Source organism: Pseudonaja textilis, chromosome 1, assembly GCF_049901715.1.
Source record: "Pseudonaja textilis isolate UNSWEBS1 chromosome 1, rPseTex1.2, whole genome shotgun sequence".
Lineage (NCBI taxonomy): Eukaryota > Metazoa > Chordata > Lepidosauria > Squamata > Elapidae > Pseudonaja > Pseudonaja textilis.
Genome location: NC_141990.1, coordinates 60896402 through 60918525, shown reverse-complemented (window position 1 = coordinate 60918525; position 22124 = coordinate 60896402). Strand labels below are relative to the sequence as shown.

The 22124-nt window shown below is 37.9% G+C and overlaps 1 long non-coding RNA gene across 1 annotated transcript in view; it reads right to left on the bottom strand.

The window, feature by feature from the left end:
• Positions 1-22124, bottom strand: part of LOC148127636 (uncharacterized) — a 143257-nt gene that overhangs the window by 4064 nt on the left and 117069 nt on the right. The window lies entirely within an intron of this gene.

Sequence of the window (22124 nt, the reverse complement as noted above, 5' to 3'; positions counted from 1 at the left end):
TGCAGTTTATATTTCTCTTTTCCTTCTCTCCTAGAGTTTAATTACCTGGCACATAACCTCTCACAGTTGCCACTTGTGCCAACAATAAAAGTGAAAAATGTGGCAAGAAGAAACAATGGAAAAAGAATGTACAGGGCCCTGATGTGTACTTTGAGAAGTTATTGTTTACACAACTCTTTTACAATTGTATTGATGGACATGGCATAAGAACTAAAACATGTATTCTTAATTATTGTACTGATCATATTTTTGTGTAATACCACATTCAAGCATTGATGATCCTTGTCTATTCAATAGTGACCCTGTTCTAACTGGAATAAAGGGGGTCAGTTAGAGTATTAATTGAACATCATAATCCAGAGGAGGGCAATCAAAATGATCAGAGGGATCTGAACATTTCCTTAAGAGAAAAACTTGAGTGGGGGCAGCATAATAAAGGCTTATAAAGCCATCTATCCTAACCTTCTCTGAAAAGATTAGGATCAAGGTCATCCAGTGAAGATGACTGTAAGAGGGTGAACTTTCACAGAATGACAGAGTTGGAAGGCACTTTGGAAGTCTTCTAGTCCAACCCCCTGATCAGGCAGAAAATGGTTGTTGAAATGGTTGTCCAATCTCTTCTAAAGAACTTCCAGCGTTGGAACTGTAAGGCATCCAGAAAGTATCCATGATATCAATCACTCCAAGACATTTTCTCTCCAATTGATTTATTTAGAAACAGACATGGTATGTCTAAAGCAATTTCCCAAAGTGAAAATTTTTCGCGCGTTACACAGAATCCACCTTCTCTCCTCCCACTTCTACACTTCATAAATCATGAGAACCAATTAATTGCAACTGGAATTTCTTAATATGACATACAGAATAACCTTGAACTTTTCAACTCCTCCAACTCTCTTTAAAAAAAATGTGGCAGCTAACCAACTGACACACTGTATGTATACAATTGAAAGAGTGTTTTATGTTTTGTTTGTATGTTTGTTGTAAAAAATAAAAACTGTTTTAAAAAAATGTGGCAGCTGAATTTCAAAGCTGACAGGCGTCCCCCTTGAAAACTCCTCCTCCTAAAAGAAAAAAAAAACACATACAGGGATTAATACATTACTTAACCCCCTCTCCCCCCCTCCATGAGGACCCTTCAGTTTGTGGGGAATATCCTCATGGAATTGGTTAACCAATTGATCAGCATGAACATCCCAAATCTTTACCCAACTAACATCTGAGAGGGGGTATCCTTTCCATAAGACCAAATATTGCAATTGGCCATGGTGTAATCTAGAATCAAAAAATGTTTGAATCTCATAATGTGTTTCCCCCGGTACCATTAATGGTTTAGGGGGAGCAATTGGCAGTGGTCTTATCATTGATGTAGTAGCTGGTTTTAGTAAACTACAATGGAACACTGGATGAATTTTCCCCAATAGTCGAGGAAGGCTTAATTGGACAGTGACTGGATTGATTATCTTTGAAATTGGAAATGGACCCAAGAATTTTGGACCCAGCTTCTTACTGGGCAGTTTCAACCTAAGATACTTGGTCGACAAATATACTTTGTCCCCTACTTTAAAAGGTGGTTGAAGGCATCTTTGTTTATCCGCCTGTTTTTTATAATTTTTTGCAGCTTTGTTCAAAGCTTTTTTTGTATCTTCCCACCTTTTCTCTAATGAGTTCATCCATTCTGTTAGGGACATGGATGAGAGAGGTTATCTAAATAACTCTGGCATTGGCACAAAATCCATTCCAGTGTTGATTTGGAATGGAGTCAATCCCGTGCTGCTATGTACTGCATTATTGTAAGCAACCTCTGCAAAAGGTAATAACACAGCCCAATTTTCTTGTTGATAATTTACATAGCATCTAATGTATTGTTCAGTCATGGTGTTAACCCACTCCGCTGCTCCATTACAAGCAGGATGGAAAGCTGAGGATAGCCCTTGAAAGGAACCAATGGATTTCAGAAATTCCCTCCAAAATTTTGCAGTAAATTGTACCCCTCTGTCTGATATAACTCTACGACATACTCCATGTAGTCTATAGATATGTTTCACGAACAGCTTTGCAAGTTTTTTCGCAGATGGAAGTCCTTTGCAGGCTATAAAACGGGCCTGTCAAGAGAATAAGTCAATTATAGTCCAAATGATCATATTCCCTTCACTCTTAGGTAATTCAACAATAAAGTCCATTGAGATTTCTTCCCAATCTTGGGTTGGTTGAGCAACTTGTTGCAGGAGGCCAGGTGTTTTTCCACTTCTGTGTTTTATTATGGCACAAATTGAACAACTTTTTACATAGTCCTCGACATCAGATTTCATTTTTGGCCACCAGAACTGTCTTCTCAGTAAATGTAAGGTTTTTAGGAATCCAAAGTGGCCTCCCAGCTGGGAGTCGTGGCTACACTTTAGTACCAGTAGTCTTAGGGTTTGGGGTACATAAAGCTTAGTCCCTTTCCAAGCTAGTCCATCATTCATTGTCAACTCAGTTCGATGGTCCAGAAACCAAGGATCGGTCAATAGGGCCGTTTTCAATTCCACAGTCAGCTTATCTTCCAGGAGTTTGGGGTTGTGGTTGGCTTGGGCTTGAGTGGTCACTTGGCCTGCTAATTGAGTGTCTGAAATTAAGGCTTGTACTATTTCCTCTTGGAAACTGAGGTTTTCTGGACAGAGCATCCGCCAGTACATCTTTCCCTCTGGGGATATATTTAATGTTGAAATTGAATCGCTTGAAATATTGGGCCCAGCAGACTTGTTTGGGCAATAATCTCCTAGGGGTCTTTAGAGCCTCAAGGTTCTTATGATCAGTCCATACCTCAAAGGCCTCTGGCGCCCCTTCTAGAAAATGCCTGCAAGTCAATAAAGCCCATTGTATGGCAAATGCTTCTTTCTCCCAGACCACACACCTTCACTCTGAGTCTGTCAGCTTTTTGGACACATAAGCGCAAGGCATCAGTTGGCCTCGAGAGTCTTTTTGCAGAAAAATGGCTGCCACTGCTATATCACTTGCATCTTTTTGGACAATAAAAGGCTTGGTCATGTCTGGGTGCTGGAGGATGGGCTACATTGCAAAAAGGCGTTTTAATGTCTCAAAAGCTTTCTGACAGTCCATAGTCCAAGCCAGGGCTTGACTCAGCTTTGGTTTGGTGAGTGACGGGCCCATTTTTAATAGCTCTGTCAATGGGAGGGCAACTTCAGCAAAGGACAGAATGAATTCTCTATAGAAGTTGGCAAACCCCAAGAAACTTTGAAGTTGTTTTGGGTTTCTGGGGGGTTGCCAGTCCAGCACCTCTTTCACCTTTCTGGGGTCTGGTTGGATATTTGGTAACCTAAGTAGTTTTTCTAGAACCTGTCAAACCAATTGAACATGTTCTTCCATGGTTTCACTGAAGATAAGGATGTCACCCAGGTACATGAGGAGCCCCCAGTAAAGGTGTGGGTGTAGCACCTCATTGATGAGCTGCATAAACACTGCAGGAGTCCCCTGAAGTCCAAAAGGTATGACTTTGAATTGGAAGCTACTCAGAGGGCAGTTAAAAGCAGTTTTCCACTCATCTCCCTCTTTGATGTGGACCCAGTAGTAAGCTTCCCTGAGATCTAGCTTGGTGAATACTTTGCCCTTCGACAGGTGGTTCAACAAGTCCTTCATAAGAGGGAGAGGAAACATGTTTTTGATGCATATGGCATTCATGCCTCTACAGTCAACACACAATATCAACCTGCCATCTTTCTTCTCCTTGAACAACATGGGGGCAGCTAATCTTGATTAGGCAGGCTCAATAAAACCTCATTCCAAATTGATGTATTTCCTTAATTCAGTCATTTCAACAGGTGTCATGGAATAAAACTTTGGTTTTGGTAATTTCGCCCTGGACTCTAATTCTATGGTGCAATCAGTGGCTCGATGGGGAGGTAAAATATTACACTCTTCTTCACTGAATGCTTCAGGCAAGTCTTTGTATTGGTCGGGTACCTGGGGGTTATCTGGGAGAAGGTGGGATGCCATGGATGCTGGCTCAGGTTCTGGGTTCAAGCTGACTGGTGGCTTTGTAGTGGGTGGAAGAGGGGGAAATTGGCCCGGTCCAATGAGGATTTTTCTGAATCCATCCTCCCATTTGATCATTGGGGCCCATTTGTCTAACCAAGCAAGTCCCAGTGTGATTGATTCTGACATCTTGGGGACCACTATGAAGCGTATGAGTTCGCAATGGGGCCCTAATGCCAGCTTGATCAATTCTGTCATTTCAGTGGCTGCCCCCCCCATTAAGGTTCCATCCACTCACTCAAATCTGATTGGGCGTTTTAGCGGATTAGTCTTTATGCCCAATTGTTCAATGATGGGGAGTCCGATAAGACATCTAGAACACCCAGTATCAATGACAGCTTCTAACTCCCTGGCCTCCCCCCATGATTGGTACCACTAACTTGACCTTGACTGTAAAAGGTATGATGGGATCACTCACCATTGGGTCATCTTCGCAGTTCGGGTTCTTGGGGACGTGGTGTCAATCCGGTGGTCTGTTGCTCCCATCTTTGCAGAGGGGCTTTCCCAGCTGTGTTTGCCAAACCCGCCCCTGCCTGGAGGTCTTCCTTGATTCTTCCAACCTCTAACAACTGTATTAGGCTTCAACTGCGGAGCTTGTGGTACAGGAGCAGGGGCCAGACAGTCTGCTGCCCTATGACGGGCTTGGCCACATCAGTAACATTTCAGCACCTTGGTGGGTCAGGTACGAGCAGTTTCAGCTGGTTCAGTCAGTAGTCTCCTCACCACAATTCTCTTAGTCGGGGCTGCCGGAAGGGGTTTCCTGTGTGAGTTGATGCTGTGAGCTAAGCTGAGGGAGGCAGCATGCCACGATTGTAAGGTCTCTGGGATTCCCCTAATTTCACAGGCCTTCTTTACTTCTGGATCAATGGCTTTTTAAAAACAGTGTAAAGTCATTCTTTAGGCCAATCCATGAGGTGGCTTGCGACCCTTCTAAAGTCTCAAATGAATTCTGACAAGGGTTGCTTGCCTTGCCTCATTTCCATTAACTTCTCTTCATTCTCTGCTACCCTGTCTGGATTTTCAAATCTGAGTCTTAATAATTGAATAAATCTGTTTACATCGTATAATTCGGAGGCTTGTTCATTGTGTAGTTGGGCCATCCAGTTTGAAGCATCCCCTTCATTCTTCCCATTTGTTATGGCCATTACCAAATTGCACTCTGTGGCGTATTGATCTCCAAATTGTTCTATATGGATCGGATTTGAGTGAGGAAGTAATTGAAATGTTCATGGCGACCATCGAATACAGCCTCAAAAGGTATTTGGTCTGGCCTGGGTCATGGTTGTGGAGGTGGCACATGCCAGGCCCCTGCAGGTTGTACTGGAATGGAAGGAACAGGCCAGGTGGCGTACGTAGGCTGGGTAGGCCCCCTGAATCTTGGCTGGGTGGTGCCTCTCTGGAATAGAGATCCCTGTGGCCTCACTGCCGGTTGGGGCTGCAATTGTGGTTGTCAGGGGGAAGATGAGTGTGGCCTGGTTCCCTGGTCAGGTGGAGGGGAAGTGGCTGCTGTCTGCTGTCTGGGCAACCCCCCTTCAGACCAGGGCTGTGTTGGTGCTGGCTGCCATTGTCACTGAATCCACCCCTGGTCTGGATAAAATCCCCACCCTGGAGGGATATTCTCTGCAGGGGGCAAAATTCCTTCTGGAAAATGAGGGAATTGCCTTGGAGGCTGCAACATACCTCTGTCAGTTTATGCTTCTTTCTGGCTTCCTCCAATTGGCATCTGTATAGTCTCCTCTTTCCTCATCATACTTGGGTAAGTGAATATGGGTGGTCTCAAGCTTCCACCTGTCTAAACAGACTGTGAGACCAAACCTGTCACCTTTAAATTCTGGAACTGTTGATGTAAATCTGCCTTGATGGACTTCCAGGAATAATCTGGGTGTTGTCTTCTTGAGAGAATTCCAATCCCAATTGTCTCTCTTCCCTCCAATCTGACAGAATAGCAGTATGCTTGGGGCTAGAGAAAGATTTCTCTTCAGACAGCTGGGTTACATCTGGATTATAACAACTTCTTGAGTTGAAACACTTCAGTATAGCTCCCAAATCTCTTTCTCCTACTGTCATCCTGAAAGCATCCATCATCATCAAACAAGGGCTGGCAGGTTCAATTAATGCTTCGGAGGGAGGGCCCCCACATGCTGCCCCCTGCACATCTCCAACTTTGGCTGATTGTTGATCTTTCTCCATCTCTGGGAAAAGAACTACAGGGTATCAGCCAAGCCCCTTCAAAAGATAAACGTGGACTTTGGGAAATAAATGTAAGGCATCCAGAAAGTATCCATGATATCAATCACTCCGAGACATTTTCTCTCCAATTGATTTATTTAGAAACAGACATGGTATGTCTAAAACAATTTCCCAAAGTGAAAATTTTTCGCATGTTACACAGAATCCACCTTCTCTCCTCCCACTTCTACACTTCATAAATCATGAGCACCAATTAACTGCAACTGGAATTTCTTAATATGACATACAGAATAACCTTGAACTTTTCAACTCCTCCAACTCTCTTTAAAAAAAATGTGGCAGCTGAATTTCAAAGCTGACAGGAGCATTCACAACTTCTGGAGGCAACTTGTACCATTGATTAATTGTTCTAACTGTCAGGAAATTTCTCCTTAGTTCTAGTTTGCTTCTCTCCTTGATTAGTTTCCACCCATTGCTTCTTGGCCTGCCTTCAGGTGCTTTGGAGAATAGCTCGACTCCCTCTTTTTTGTGGCAGCCCCTAAGATATTGGAACTCTGCTGTCATGTCACCCCAGTCTTTCTTTTCATCACACTGGACATACATAATTCCAGCAACTGTTCTTATATATTTTAGCCTCCAGTCCCCTTTGTTGTTTTAGACAACTGTTTTAGTCTCTTTGTTGTTTTAGAACAGGCAAAAAAGTATTTTATATAACACATAATCTTTCAAATGACAAATCATAAAATATGATGACTACTAAGATTGATTGGTTCTGAAAGGTAATTTGGTTAATTCTGGGTGAATATTTCTCCCAATGACTGTTAGTTTTAAGTGTTACCTCCAGATTGTGCAAGAGGATAGCAGCTGGAAAGTTAAAAATATGTGTGAGAGAAATATCACCATATCTGGATTAGAAGCATCTAGTTGCTTCCTGAGAAACTAAGTACTGGACTGAAAGGCCAACAGTCTGACAAGGCTATTCTTATATTCTTATTAATCCTAAGCAGAGCCATCTCTGTAGAATTGAAAACATCCTAAAAAATTTTCACTGCCCTGTTCAACTCTTATAGTAAACTTGATGGTGCCCAGTGGGTAAGACAGTTGGAACCATTATATTAAAACAGGAAAATGTTGTTAATTAACAGTTACAATTAATCTGTCCTTTTCCAGAGGAAAAGATTCTAGAATTTGCTTCATAAGTCTTGCTCAATTATTGTTCCTTTAGATTAGAGGTGGGGAACGATGGTCCTTTTATGACTTGTGGACTTCAACTCCCAGAATTCCTGAGCCGTGAGGGTTCAGGAATTCTGGGAGTTGAAGGCCACAAGTCATAAAAGGCCATAGTTCCCCACCTCTGTTCTAGATATTTACTTCTTCCTAAAAGTTAATAAAAATTAGGCAACGGGGGAAGAGGCCAACAGTTCGTCTATAGGTCACTCACAGTCTCCAGCTGCACTTTTGCAATCCCTGGGACTCCCAAAATTGTGCTACTGAATTCTGGTGGCACATGATCAGGTTATAGCAGAAAGAAGCTTGCTTTGCTTTTTTTCCCCCCTTAGGTTTTTTAAAATTCATTTTAAAATTTTAATTATGAGAATACAACACAATACATCCAACTTAGCTTTGTTATATACATTTTACTTCACCATTTATAATCTCCTTATTTAATATATTAATTACTTATTAATTTAATCATAACGACTAATATTTTGAACTTGTCTTCTGCTATACAACCATTGATAAAATTTATTCCATGTTTTATCACGTTTAGACTCTCCTTTGTCTTTTATTTCTAAAGTTAACCTACCTGATTCTGCACATGCCATAATTTTTCTTATTATTTCTGTTTCTGGAGGTATGATTTCATTTTTCCAATATTATGCATATAATATTCTAGCCGCCTTCAATACATGTACTAGTAGATACATTATTTCCTTCTTAAATTTTTCTGATACTATCCCTAAGTTTTGTATACAGAAAGACAAACAACAAGTATATCCCAGCCCCTCGAACTGGTGGACACTGGTGGCCCTATCCTAGGCTTCCCTCAAATAGCCGCAACTCAAAGGGTAATCTCAGAAAAGACAGTCTGATTTAATGAATAGCAGAGTAATAATAATAATAATAATAAGTCTTTATTGATTAGCCCTTGATCTGCATATGTGGGATTGATTGGGGTAGATTGCAAGGGTGACTCCGAAATATAATGTTATTATATTTTATCTATATCTTAAATTATTGTACATTATTACAATTTTATTTTGGATTGTATTTTATTAAATACAATTGTATTTGTATTATTTTATTATTTCATCTTAAATCGTATTTTGTCTAGATTTCATTTTAAATTGTATTTTATCAATTTCCATTTTAAATAGTATTTTATCAAATTTCATTTTGAATTGCTTTTATTAAATTTTAGTAACAAATTATTGCTGGAACTTTGCCCTTGGATGTGGCCCAAGGGCTAATCAATAAAGCCTTATTATTATTAGAATAGCAGAGTGAAACTGTTCATGTGAGAACTTTTACATCATTTTCAAAGCATACCTAGCAAAGAGTAATACTTAGAGCATGGAAAACTGCCAAGCACATGTACCTTATAAAGATTATTCACAGGATATGAGTCCCTTTTATCAGAGTTATTGTTACATTCTAACTAGTCACCTGTGCAAGTAGTTTTTTTAAATACACATTTACTGGTTTACTTACTCAGTTTCTATTTTTAGTTTTTCATATCCTAGCTTCCCCGGGAACCTCTTTTATTTATTCTCTCCCAGACAAGTTTTATAATGGACATTTTAAAACACCTGGCTCTGTAAATTGCCTGCTGTGTTGTTTTTTCCATGACAAATTCATCAGAAGACAGTGTGACATAGGCCACTGATCTGTGCAATTTCCCTATTTGTCTGGGGATTGTGCTATCACACTTCTAATTCTCTGGCAAGGTAATGCACAGGGATGTCTCATTCTGCTAATTCAAATAATGTTCGGATTTTGTCTTTTGATGAGTTGTTCAGTCCATTCTCTCATTGTAAGTATTCCAAAAGTCTGCCCAGCCTCGCCAGTGTAAAAAATGGTCTGGAGCCAAAGGTTGGATCTAATGCCTTAGCTGTAACCTTACGCACATGGAATTTAATGCTTACATCAATGCTCACAGGCTTGTGCTGTAAGAACTGCAATCCTAAATACCCTTACCTGCACGCTAATTCACTCATAATTTATTTCTTAATATGTTCCAAGCAACACAGCAGGATAAATAAACATCTGTTCCTCAGATAGAACCACACAGGCATGGGGAAAATGTATGTCAACCTCTTTTATTTAGAAATTAATATGAATCACTCTTGTGGTGGGAATAATTATTTGTTTATATTACTACACAGTGGGGGGAAGAGCTATGCTTAGGTTGCCGCATTATAATCTTGTGTGATCCCATTGACTCCATAGATCCCCTGAGCATTAATTCTTTTGGAGTGCCTCCCAGAGATGAGCTTAATCTAATTTTTCTCCTTATCTGATGGGCTTTCCTGCCACCCAGTTAGGCAATAGCACAGTGAAATGCTATTAAAAAGCAGTGAGATCACTCTGTGCCTGTGCCCAATAGATTGGCTAATGTGGACTTAGGACTTCTGTAGCCACAAGTGTTGTTTTCTGGAAGTTAGCTTGAATCTAAAGGCAGACCACCACAGCAGAGGTTGTGCAAAGTTTTTTAGTGAATTTAAGAATAGAAAGCAGGAAGATCAAGAAAATCCAGCAGCAGAAACTTTGGATTCAGGAGAAATGATTTGCCTTGATTTAAATCCAGTTAAAAATTTATGTTAGATCTCCCAGTGGACTTTGATACCATTCACCACAATATCCTACTGGGCCACTTTCAGGGATTGACACTTGGGGGACTATACTGCAACATTCCTTCTCATAAGGACTTTTCCAGTTAATGTGCATGGGAGATTTGCATGTTATGCCAGGTTTAACGTTTACACCCATTAACACTCACATATTGGAGGAAATAATATGGTGGTTCCCGGTACAGTGTCTTCATTATACTACTGATGGCCAACTGGACTTCTCCATCCAAGACTTAGATGATAGAAAAGTTCTGACCCAGAGTTTGTAAGGGATTGGCTGGATCAACACAACTTTCATTATGTTAAAGTCAATCCTTCCCTGTCTTGCTATATTTAAGATCAATTCATGTTTATAGCAAAGTATAAACAGAGTATCCTAATCCTCTTTAAGCTCTAAAATGGGTGAAAACCACTTTTGGAACTGTAATGATTAAAATGAGATGAGGTGCTGTTTCCAGGAGGTTTTTCCAGGAGGTTGGAAACATGGCTTTCTTTCAAACTATGTTGATTAAATTTTCTAAAATTTATTAGGTATTTGCAATTGTCATAACATGGGTCATAGTGAGGTTGGGTTAATGCAGGCAAGTGCTTGGAATCCTGTGTTTAATTACTACCTATCGATATACCCATTAAATGGAAGTTACAGGTAGAGAACGGCCCAGTGGTGGTGATGGGCCATCTGCTAAAATAAAGGCAGGTCATGGCACACACTTCAAAGTAAGTCAGGAAGCCTGTACTTGTGGAGTCTGTCTGGCAAGAACAAAGAATGCTTATCCACAGGAGATATGCATGTGTAAATCTTGTAACAATCCTGGCTAATTGGAAAGCTGATAAAAGTAACACGAGTTAGCCAACTTGCAGGTCTCAGCTAACACGGATAGAGATGGCCTGCAGCAAATCAAATGAGTATTAGATAACTCCCAGGGCATTCATTAGCTAAGATTTGGGAACAGGGACAGCTAGAGACCAATAGAACAAATTGTAGAATTATTATTAAAATGTTTATTAGATGATATGTCTTATTATCTCAGTTTGTCCCACCTTTTCCTTTAGTGAAAATGTATAAAACTTGCTCAGTCCTTTGTTCTTGGCTCTTGGCACTTTGACCAGGAGCCCTTTTCCTTGGAGTACTCCAATAAAAAAAACAATCAGAAAACCTGCACCTGGTGTCTGGCATCTATCATTGACTTTGGCATCAGGCTCAGACCCGAATTGGGGACAACAGTGGGTTTCAAAATAGTTTACCACCAGTTCAGTGGGTGTGGCTTAGTGGGCGCACTTTGCGTGTGTGCACACACACTTAGCAAACGCACATGTCAAACACGAACTTTGTGCAGGCACAGAGGCTTTCCGATTCACCTCCTGCAATCCTGCACTCTTGTCATTTCAGCAGCTGACACATGGCAATCTGCTGTGCCCTGCAAAGCAGCTGCGCTCAAAAAGCAGGGAATAAAGGTCAGTATGGGAACCCAGGCAGGTGGGCCCAACAGCAGCTCCTCAGAGACAACTGGTTCAGTCTCCACTGATCTTTGGTGCTACCGGTACATCAGAATCTGGCCGAACTGGTAGAATACCACCACTGCTACTATTAACCCTCCAGACAGGCTTCTCCTCATCTTTGGTGACACCCCCTTACTGCCTAAGCAGACCCATCATCCCCATTCTTGGTGTGGCACTGCACAGAGCCAGGTTAGTTGCAGGAATGTTTGTCAACTCCTCCCTGAGCCATTGGGATAGCATGCTCTGGGTTCCTTCCATTAAGCAATGCCATCCTATGGAATCTAAGAATCATGCATTGTCTATTACAGCATTTTCTATTTCTATTGCATGTGGAACCACATCTAACCAGAGATCCAGATAACCCTGAACCTAATGTTCTTTCATAAGATATTAAAGACTTGGTTGTTTCCTCTAGTATTTCGCCTGTAGTATTAGAAAATCGTGTTAGTTTGGTTCTCCTTTATTGATACTTTGATTTAGTTGGTTTGGAATGGTTATTTTTTTATTTTGTTTTCAGCTTTAAAAAAAACAAAAACTGATTTTAAAATGGGATTATCTTTCTCAACCTCTGACACATGGTGTACTGATTGATTATGGTGTTACATCATATTATTGTGCTTCCTACATGACATGTATGGAGGAGGGGGCTATGCAATTTAATGTGTTTTTTTAAAGTAATGATTTGCTTAATGGTACAAAAATATGCCAAAACCAAATTAAAAATTGGAAAAATGAGAACCTGAGTGAAACAGGCTCTGATCCACCTATTCTTAGCTGCCAATCATGCATTATAAAATGAATGCTTCTCTATTGAGTTTATGTACTCAATTTCCAACCCTTCAGATGTTATACTTGTTTGATCTCTGCTGCACTTGATAGTTGGAATACAGTGCAGACAGCCGGATTCCATGTCAATGTTAAACATTCACCTTATGAATGCTGAAGCTTATTTGGTAAAGCTGTTTGTTTACTCTAGGAAGTTACTAATAAGTTCCTTAGCTTTTCTGACGTAAGAAACAATAGTTCCAGTTTCTGCAGCCAGGATTTTGTAGGTATTGCATCAATGGCATTCTCTTTAAAGAAAATATTGAGGCCAGGAATTTGAGAAATCTTATGCTCAGAATCCTTTGAGAGGATGAAAGTCCCTTCTGTTCAGCCTTGAAGCTTATTTAATCTTAAAGAACCAAATAAGACCTCAGAGGGAGGGAAAGCAAATGGGAGAAGTATCACCCACTAAAAATGATGTTAGGCTTCATTATAACAGGAGCTCAGTTAAAGGAAAGGAACTTCAAAGGATGTGACCGTAGGCACGCTATATCTAATCCAGGATTTGCTTCAACAGGCAGCAATGCCGCAGTGCTCTGGGAAGAAATGTTCAGTTTTGTCTGCTACACAATCTGTTAATTTTCGAAGAGATGTCACTTATTGGACATCTTATTCTGCCCATGAAACATTCATTCCATTGGCCCCACCATGTTCATGCCTCAGCCTGCTTTTAGTTATGATTAGATTGGCTTCAATACAGGGAATGTTCTACAGAAATATTTGTGTGCCAATTAATATTTGAAACGAAATTCAGGAAGATTTCCCTTTTCAAACCTCACCCAAGAAGGAACTGGGTTATACTGTAGTCTCAGTCCTGCCCCTTAAAAGGCAGACAGCGAGACATTTTGTTCTGTAACAATGTAAGAATAGATGGGATAATTAGGACTGAACTAAATCATTGCCCTTTACTTGTGTGTCCATGCAGGACAAAATGAAAGTTAGACTTTTTCAATGCCTAGCCTAATTCTCCCAGACTGTAAATTCTGCAGTTTATCATGGCTTGGTCACTTATGATTTCCCCAAATTCCAAAATCTGCAAGTAATTGTGAATGCTTGATCACTTATGATTTCCTTAGCGAATTTAGTAGCTTGCTAATTCAGAAACCTACAAAAGGAGGTGGCGAAACATTCTCAAAACCTCTTCCAGATGGTGGTGCAGTTTCCACGATGATAAATAGACAATTGACGCTCCATTCCAGACATTAAGTGTTTGGCGTGGGAGTTTATCCCTGTTATGCACTGAATCTGGCTGCAAGAGGTTATGTCGCACAATACCAGTGTTTCTCAAATTTGGCAACTTTCAGATGTGTGGACTTCATCTCTCAGAATTGGATGGATGGGGTATTCTGGGAGTTGAAGTCCATGCATCTTAAAGTCTCCAAGTTTCAGAAACATGACACTGGACTGTCTTGGCAGTTAAAGAACGAGAAACTTGGCTCATCCCATCTTCAGTTCCCAGTATCCCATATTAGTAGCAGAAAATTGGCACAATTTATAGGATAAAGCAATGGTTTGATGAAAATAATCTGAAATTCCTGGGATAGGTAATGGAGAGGAAGGCAATTTGGCAAGTAGCTATTGCAGAATGCCACCCTAGATTACTTTAACAAGTGTAACTTCTACTTTCAAGTGTTCATGGAAATGTCAATTTATTAATAGTGAACTGGCAGAGTGTAAGAAAGCAGAGCCCATCGAAGTTTAGGCTGGGACTAGCAGTAAAATAAATAAATAGAACTGAGAAAAGAATGCAGTATATTATTATAGTCACAGTTGCAGAGGCTATATTGAAATTTTCATTCCAACTTTAAAAAAATAAGACCAGAATGATAACTATAATTCAGAAAAAAAAATCTTTGAATCTTGTCTATATGGTATGTGGGACAAATTCTATTTTATGTTTTGGGCTGCAGTTTTTGAACAGTTTTCTTATCTTCTCCTAGTACCATTTCTATAATGCTATTTTGTATTTGAACAATCCTTCAAAAACATCAGGCAGTTGCTTGTTTATAAAACTATTCTCTCTGATATCCATTCATTTTTTAATGGCTACTATAAATTTTGGCCACACAAAACGACAACTTTATTTTTTTTGCAAAGTTTACTACAAAGGCATTTTGCCTTTTGTAAATGTACAGGTTCTGTTCACCAAATCAATGAATTTACACGTATACACTGGGAATTTCTTTTTGTTTTTAAAAAAAGATTTTTATTTTTTTAAGACAAACATGTACAAACAAAACATGAAAAAAAAAAACCATCTTCCATTTTATATACATACAGTGTACCAGTTGGTTACAAATTTTTTGTGCTATCCTTTCATAGTCACCACTTACAGTTTATATAAATTCTCACATTGTCAATCTAACGTGTGCTTATATATTTATCAGTTATTAATCATTCATGACTAAACTATTTATTCCATCATTTATACAAGATACTCTAGATTTTATTATAAAGTTCGTATTACACTTTCATCCAATGGTTATATATATTTGTATTATATTTTATATCGATCTATTAAACTTCTATTACAAAATTTGTTAGTATACTACACTACCATGTCTTTTTATCCAACCATTGATAAAACAAATCCCATATCATGTAAAATTGTTTATCTTCTTGTTCTCTGATTTCAAATGTCAATTTACCCATTTCAGCACAGTCCATAATTTTCTTAATAACTTCCTCCTACATATGTATTTTTTTCATTTTTCCAATTCTTAGCAAATACAATCCTATCTGCTGTCAAAACATTTACAATCAAATATTTCAATTCTTTATTGTACATTTCTGGTATAATTCCCAATAAAAATATCTCTGGTTTAAAGTCTATATGTTGTTTTATCATTTTTTCCAACCATGTGTGGATTTTATTCCAATATCTTTTTGCATCCAAGCACATCTACCACATATGGTAATACGAACCAGGTATCTGATGACATTTCCAACATTTATCCCATTTATCCTTAAACATTCTCACAATTCTGATTGGGAGTAAGTGCTACCTGTAAAAAATCTTATACAAATTTTCTTTGTAAGCAGCTGACATTGTCATTTGATAATTTTTAAGACCATAATTTTTGCCATTTCTCTAAATCAATCCCGTATCCAAATTTTTTCCCCCAAGCAATCATCATTTCTTTAACTTGTTCCTCCTCCAATTTAAATTCTAGTAAATGTCCATAAAGTTTTTTAATTACATTTTCATCAGTACCTATCAAGATTTTATCTAAATCAGTCAGCTTATCATAAATACCTTCTAATTTAATTTCTTTATCTAGATTGTATTTGCAAATATGAAAACCAATTCATTTTTATACTTTGTTCTTCCAACGCTTGCATAGATTTAAGTTCACCCTTTTCATTCAATATCTCACCATATCTAACTGTTTGTTCCTTTTTATATATTATTGGATAAGAAGAAGCTTCAATGGTAGATATCCATAATGGGATCTTTAAATAATATTGCTTTTTGATCTTCTCCCAATTTAAAAACAATGCCTCTCAAATATAATGTCTTCTAAAATACCCCTGTGTTTTAGTTCCCTTATACCAGAGGAAAGCATGCCATCCCAACAGCAGGTCATGTCCTTCTAAAGTCAATAATCTACTGTTCCTTAATGTTATCCATTCCTTTACCCACATCAGATTTGTCACCTGATAATATAATTCCCAGCCGGGCAAAGTGAACCCTCCCCTTATTCATGCATCTTGTAGCAGTTTAAGTTTTATTCTCACTTTCTTTCCCTGCTATATGTATTTCAACACAATTTTATTAAAGTCTTCAAAAACTCTTTCCCTAATCCGATTGGAATTGTCTGGAATAAGTATAAAATTCTAGGCAGTACATTCATCTTAACTGTAGATATTCTCCCAATCAATGATAATTGTAAATTTTCCCATTTTGCCAAGTCTGTCACAATCTGTTGTTTGAGTGTAAGATAGTTATCCTCCTTCAATGTACTAAATCTTGGTGTAATATATATCCCTAAATACTTAACCTTATTTGTGACCTGGATTTCTAAAACTTCCTCCAACTCCTTCTTTCATCTTGCTAACATGTTCTTTGTTAATATCTACATTTTATCTTTATTTATTTTCAAACCTGCTACTTTTCCATACTCTTCTATCTTTTCTATTAATTTGGGTGCTGTTTCCAATGGGTCCTCCAATATAACTATCAGGTCATCTGCAAAGGCTTGCAATTTATACTCTTCCTTTTTTATTTTCATTCCTTTTATTTCTTTTTGTTCTCTAATATTTCTATTCAGCACTTCTAATGTTAACACAAACAGCAGAGGCAACAGTGGATAACCTTGTCTAGTCCCTTTTCTTATATCTATAGACTCTGTTAATTCTCCATTTATCATAACCCTGAAGTTTGTTTATGATATATGGTTTCAATGGCTTGAATAAATTTTTTACCAAGCCCATTTGTACCAGTTGCAATAACATAAATCTCCAACTCATGTTGTCAAAGGCTTTTTGAGCATCTAGAAACATCAAGGCCATTTGCTTTTCAGGATGTGCCTCATAATATTCCAAAGTATCCAGACTTATTCTCATATTATCTTTAATTTGTCTCTTTGGCAGAAATACATTTTGACCAGCATGAAGAAAGTTATTTAAATATCTTTTTAATCTTTCTGCCGGAATTGAAGCAAAAATTTTATAGTCTGAATTTAATAGGGAAATAGGTCTATAGTTTTTAACTTGCTGTAGATCTATGTCTTTCTTCAGTATAAGTATAATATATGCTTCTGACCATGTTTTGGGTATTCTTTTCTTTGACATAATTTCGTTCATGACTTCTAATAATTGAAGATTCAGTATTTCCTTAAAAGTCTTACAAAATTCCAATGACAATTCATCTGGGCCTGGTGCTTTTCCAACATTTTGTTTTTTTTAAGGCTTCTGTTAATTCCATCATTGTTAGGTTCCCTTCTAACATTGTTTCAATGTCTTTGGGTATCTGTGGTAATTTCGCTTTCTGTAAATGTTGCTTAATTTTTTCTTCTTGAATATTCTCTGGATAATACAGTTTTCCATAATAGTCTTGTATAATTTTTTTCTTCTCCTCACTTCTATAGCAAACATGTCCTTCTTCATCTATTATTGATTCTGTTTCCTCTCTCAGTTTATAAGCAAACCATCTGCCTGGTTTGTTTGCATCTTCAAAGTAATTCTGTTTAGCATTTTTAATTTTTTGTGCTAATTCCTCTTTTTCCATTAGTCCCATTTTATGCTTAGTTATGTCCATTTTAATTTTAACGTCTTTTTTGCAGAAATTTCTGTAGTTCTTTTTCCAATTTCTTATAGTCATCTTCCAGTATTTTGAAAGTCTTTTTCTGTTTTATATTTCTTTTCTTTGTGTATTCTATTATCAAACCTCTTGTGTAGGCCTTCATCGCGTCCCAGAGATTCTGTAAAGATGTATCCTCTTTTTTATTTTAATTTTTATTTTCTTTAAAAAAGAAAACTAATTTTCTCTCAATTTTCTGTTTAAAGTCTTTTTCTTTAATATCGTATTATTTAAAATTCATCTAGATCTCCCTCTTTTGTCCTTTCCAAGTAACCGTCATTGGGATTATGGTCTACCCAAGTGCTTGTTTTTATTTCAATTTCTCGTATATTAGAAAGTAATTCTGCTGATATCCATATCATATCTATTCTAGACCATGATGCATGTCTATTTGAATAAAAAGTATATTGCTTGTTTTCCACATTTCTCTCTTTCCATGCATCTTTTAAGTTTTGTTTCCTCTATCATTCGAAAAAAGGATTTTGGTAATGTCTTTCTAATTTTCTTTGTTGATATCTGTGTTTTATAATCCAATTCCTAATTAATTATTCCATTGAAATCTCCCATCATACAGATATTAACATAGTCCAGTTCAATTATTTTCATATGTAATTTTCTATAGAATTCTTCTTGATTATCACTTGGAGCATAAATTGCTATTAAAAGTGTTTCTATTATTGTCCATTATTTCCACTATCAAAATCCTTCCATCATCATCTGTATAGATTAGTTCTGCCAGAATTGTATCTCTAATATATAAAACCACGCCTCTTTTTTTACATTCTGTCAATGACATGAATAATTTCCCTATTTTTTTTTTGCTTCAATATATATTCATGTTGTTTTTTTAATATGTACTTCTTGTAGGAAGATTATATCAAACTTTAATTTCTCTAATTTATGAAATACTTTTCTTCTTTTAGTAGCTGTTAAGTCCATTTATGTTAATCGTAATCAATTTTCTTTCATCCATATTAAACTTTGTAAGAGGGTTTTGTTGCTCTAGTAGATCTTATTTCTCATTGCTCTCTGGGTGCACCACCTACTGCACCTTCTTCTTTTTCTTTTTCTATTATTGCTATACACTCCTCTTGAAATTCAATTAGCGACTCTTCTTTTCTTGTATCTTCCTCCTTTCCTCTAAGATATTCTAGATAGAATAGTTCCGCTTTTTCAGCTGTATCAATTCTGTTCCTTTGTTCCTACCAGGTGAACAAGAGACCTTCTGGTATCAACCATCTGTAGTTTACTCCTCTTTTAAGTAACTCTTTGGTCAAGAATAAGTATTCTCTTCTCATCTCTCTTATTCTTCTTGGTACCTGTTTCAGCACCACAATTTCTTTATCTTTGTATTTTAACGTTTTCTCTCTTGCCACCTGCTGTATCTGTGTTTTAATAGTTTTCTTAGTAAATGTTGATGTGAACTTCTCAGATGGAATTTCTGTAAAGAAACTCTGGCAGAGAAATTATGTTTGTTGTTAATTGTAAGCTTTCTCTTTTGCATTTTTTATTCTAGTGTTAACTTCTTTTATATGTGCTTAACAAGAATCCTGGGAGTGAGACCAAACCAAAAGTCCTGATAAAGTAGGGGAGACGGATATTAGCAAAAAATCCTTGAAAGGAATCCCTTTCTTCTATCTTCTGGTGTTGCATCCTGCCTCAACAGTTTTGGCTTTATTTATGACTTCTTATACCCACCTTTATTTTACATAACTCAAAGGGGCATATATAATTCTTCTTCCTATTTTCTCTACAATACCCACCCTGTGAGTTAGGTTAGATCCAGAGTTACCCAATCAACGGGGCCTAAAGAGAAAGTAGAATTCATGACTTGACAGTTTGTAGTCCATCATCCTAAACTAAACTAGCTTGCTAACTCCAACAACAATGCACTCCTTTGTTTGGCTGAGAGCAGATCAACTCTTCTTCTCAGACAAGTGCCAAGTGGTCAAACAGCCAACCTGCTTCAACTGGTGTGGCTGGGAGTGAAAAAGTAAGAACTGGACCAAGCAAGCAATGATGACTGCAGCACCCTGCCCCACTCCCGAGATTTCAATGGCCCTCATGCTACTGGCATTTCAAAGGCCTTGAGAACATAGGTTTTCACCCAGGCTTTTGGCAAGAAAGATTAATGGCTTTTTTCTTCTTCTTTGCATCTGAATTTATTTTAATGATATTCTGGTTTTGTTTTGTTTTGTTTTCTGATTTTTTATGTACTCTTATTTGTTTTGATTTTTTTTAACAATTTGTAAACCACCCAGAGTCTCTGAGAATCAGGTGGCAAATAAAGTTAATATATTACAATTGGCTGCATAATCAGCCAGATGTTTAGACTGGATTTGGTATTTTTGTCCATCTGTTGAGTCCTTCCCAAGGATTTGGGGTAGGCAGATGTGGTTTAATCATCATCATCATCCTGCTGTTTAAACATTGAATTTATACCTAAGCAATTGACAGTGCCTGGTTGACATTGGATGAGAAGTGAAGTGAGATCAGACCTGGCCAACATTTTTATAGGAGACCACCGAGGAGATCCTGAGCTATAGGCTCCAGTAGGAAGTTGAAAAACATTGTAGAATATGGCACTGGAAAACATGCGATTTCCAATAAACCAATAAAACTTCCAATAAAAAATTCATGCGATTTCCAATAAAACTGCACGGACATTCCATTTATATACCAGAAACTGAGCTTGACTTTGAAGTGATTATTTTTTCTTATTTTTCCAAATATGAAACAAGTTAAACAATCAGACATTGAGTCTTGGGGCAAAGAAGAACCAGAAGGGTAGAGGAGCATGCCTCTCATATTCTAAACCCCTCCATAGTGATGTACTTCTCAAAATAGTGCTTAATTGATTTAGCTCTCTAAAACCCTAAGGAACTACTTCAGTTAAAATGGTTGACACAATGCCATTTTCCTCTGTTGGTTGGTTAGCATTACCATTGCCATTGTCTGGAAAGGTTATTTTGGAACACAAAGGGCCAAAGTTTATGTAACAAGGATTGGCAGATCCAGTGAACTGGCATTTGCTGGAAAACTAGACATTCCTGGAATTATTTCTTATTTCTCATGGTTTTTAGCTTTGAAGTGCTTCTGGATCCAGAATTAACTTCACAAAGTCTGCCAGCAACAGTCCCTTTGAGACATCTGTTGTAAAAATCATTACCTTCTCTAGTTGATCAGGTCCTAGCAATCTCACATTTCTATTATAAATGCATTTTACAGGAATATAAAGCTTTAAGGCCACATGTGGAATAGTTTATCTAATGAACATTATGCTACTGTAGCCTTTTCCATGTGTGATCTTCATCCCCACTCATTATGGGCATTGTTGGTAGCAGGCAATAAGAACTGCAATGTATGACTTGTTAGTTAATTGCAGAACTGCCTCATGTTTTGTATTATATTACTCTGTCATACAGTACTGTATGTCTTGGATGTGGAAACAAAATCAGCTTTGGAATAGACAGGGTATTTCTTAATCCCAGATCATGATTTCATATGGCCAGGTAGATTTGTCACTTTTTTTTTCATAAGAGCATTAGAGCTAATAAACAAATTTCTAACTTTGTCTCCCATGCACATAAAAAACAGGTGGTGTTTCAATCACACTGTCCTAGCTGCCATCTTGATTTTGTTGCCACACCCTGAAGGCATCCTCTTTTCAGGTTACTTTTGGGCACCAGGGAGAGAGGTTTTTCCACAGACTGGAGGGGTGTGATTTTGCATGCTGCCTACATCCCATAGATGGGGGCTTTGATTGTTTGTGCAGACCAATTTCTGGCATGCTGAGGACCCCTGTCAGTCCACAAATTGGGGGTTGGGGACCCCTGTTCTACAAGGAATGATTGTTCAGAGCTGTGGTGCTGATGACCAGAGGCATGCAGAGGATGTTGCTGCTATGGACCAAATAATGATGTTCTGTTGCATTGCCAACATCAGTGTCAAGTCTCTGCTATGCCAGCTTTGCTCCTTTTGTATATGTGTGCAATGTCACAATGCATGTACAAAAGGGGTGGGGTTTGTGTGGCAACCCCGCAATGCTGCTTTCATCATTCTGATCCTCTTATTAAATATGCTACTCCTGAGCTTTTTTCAAGAGATCCAGTTGCTCATTATGGCATAGGATGCTACAGGAAATAAAAGAAACTAAAAATTGGATAAGAATTCAAGGATGGAGAAATGGATGTCTGCAGTACTTTAACATAAAGGACCCAGTTTCATGCCTCATTGATAAAGCAAAGGACTCAAACACAAAGTCAAAAGATTGCATCACACTCTCAACTCAGCAAAACAACAACAACAGGCAAATGCATGAGTATATATAAAATGAGTTTATAAAGAAATGTACATGCAATATTGCAGTTTTCAATGGAAAAGAATACTTGCCAAAGAGGGGCACAAAATACGCAAAGAAT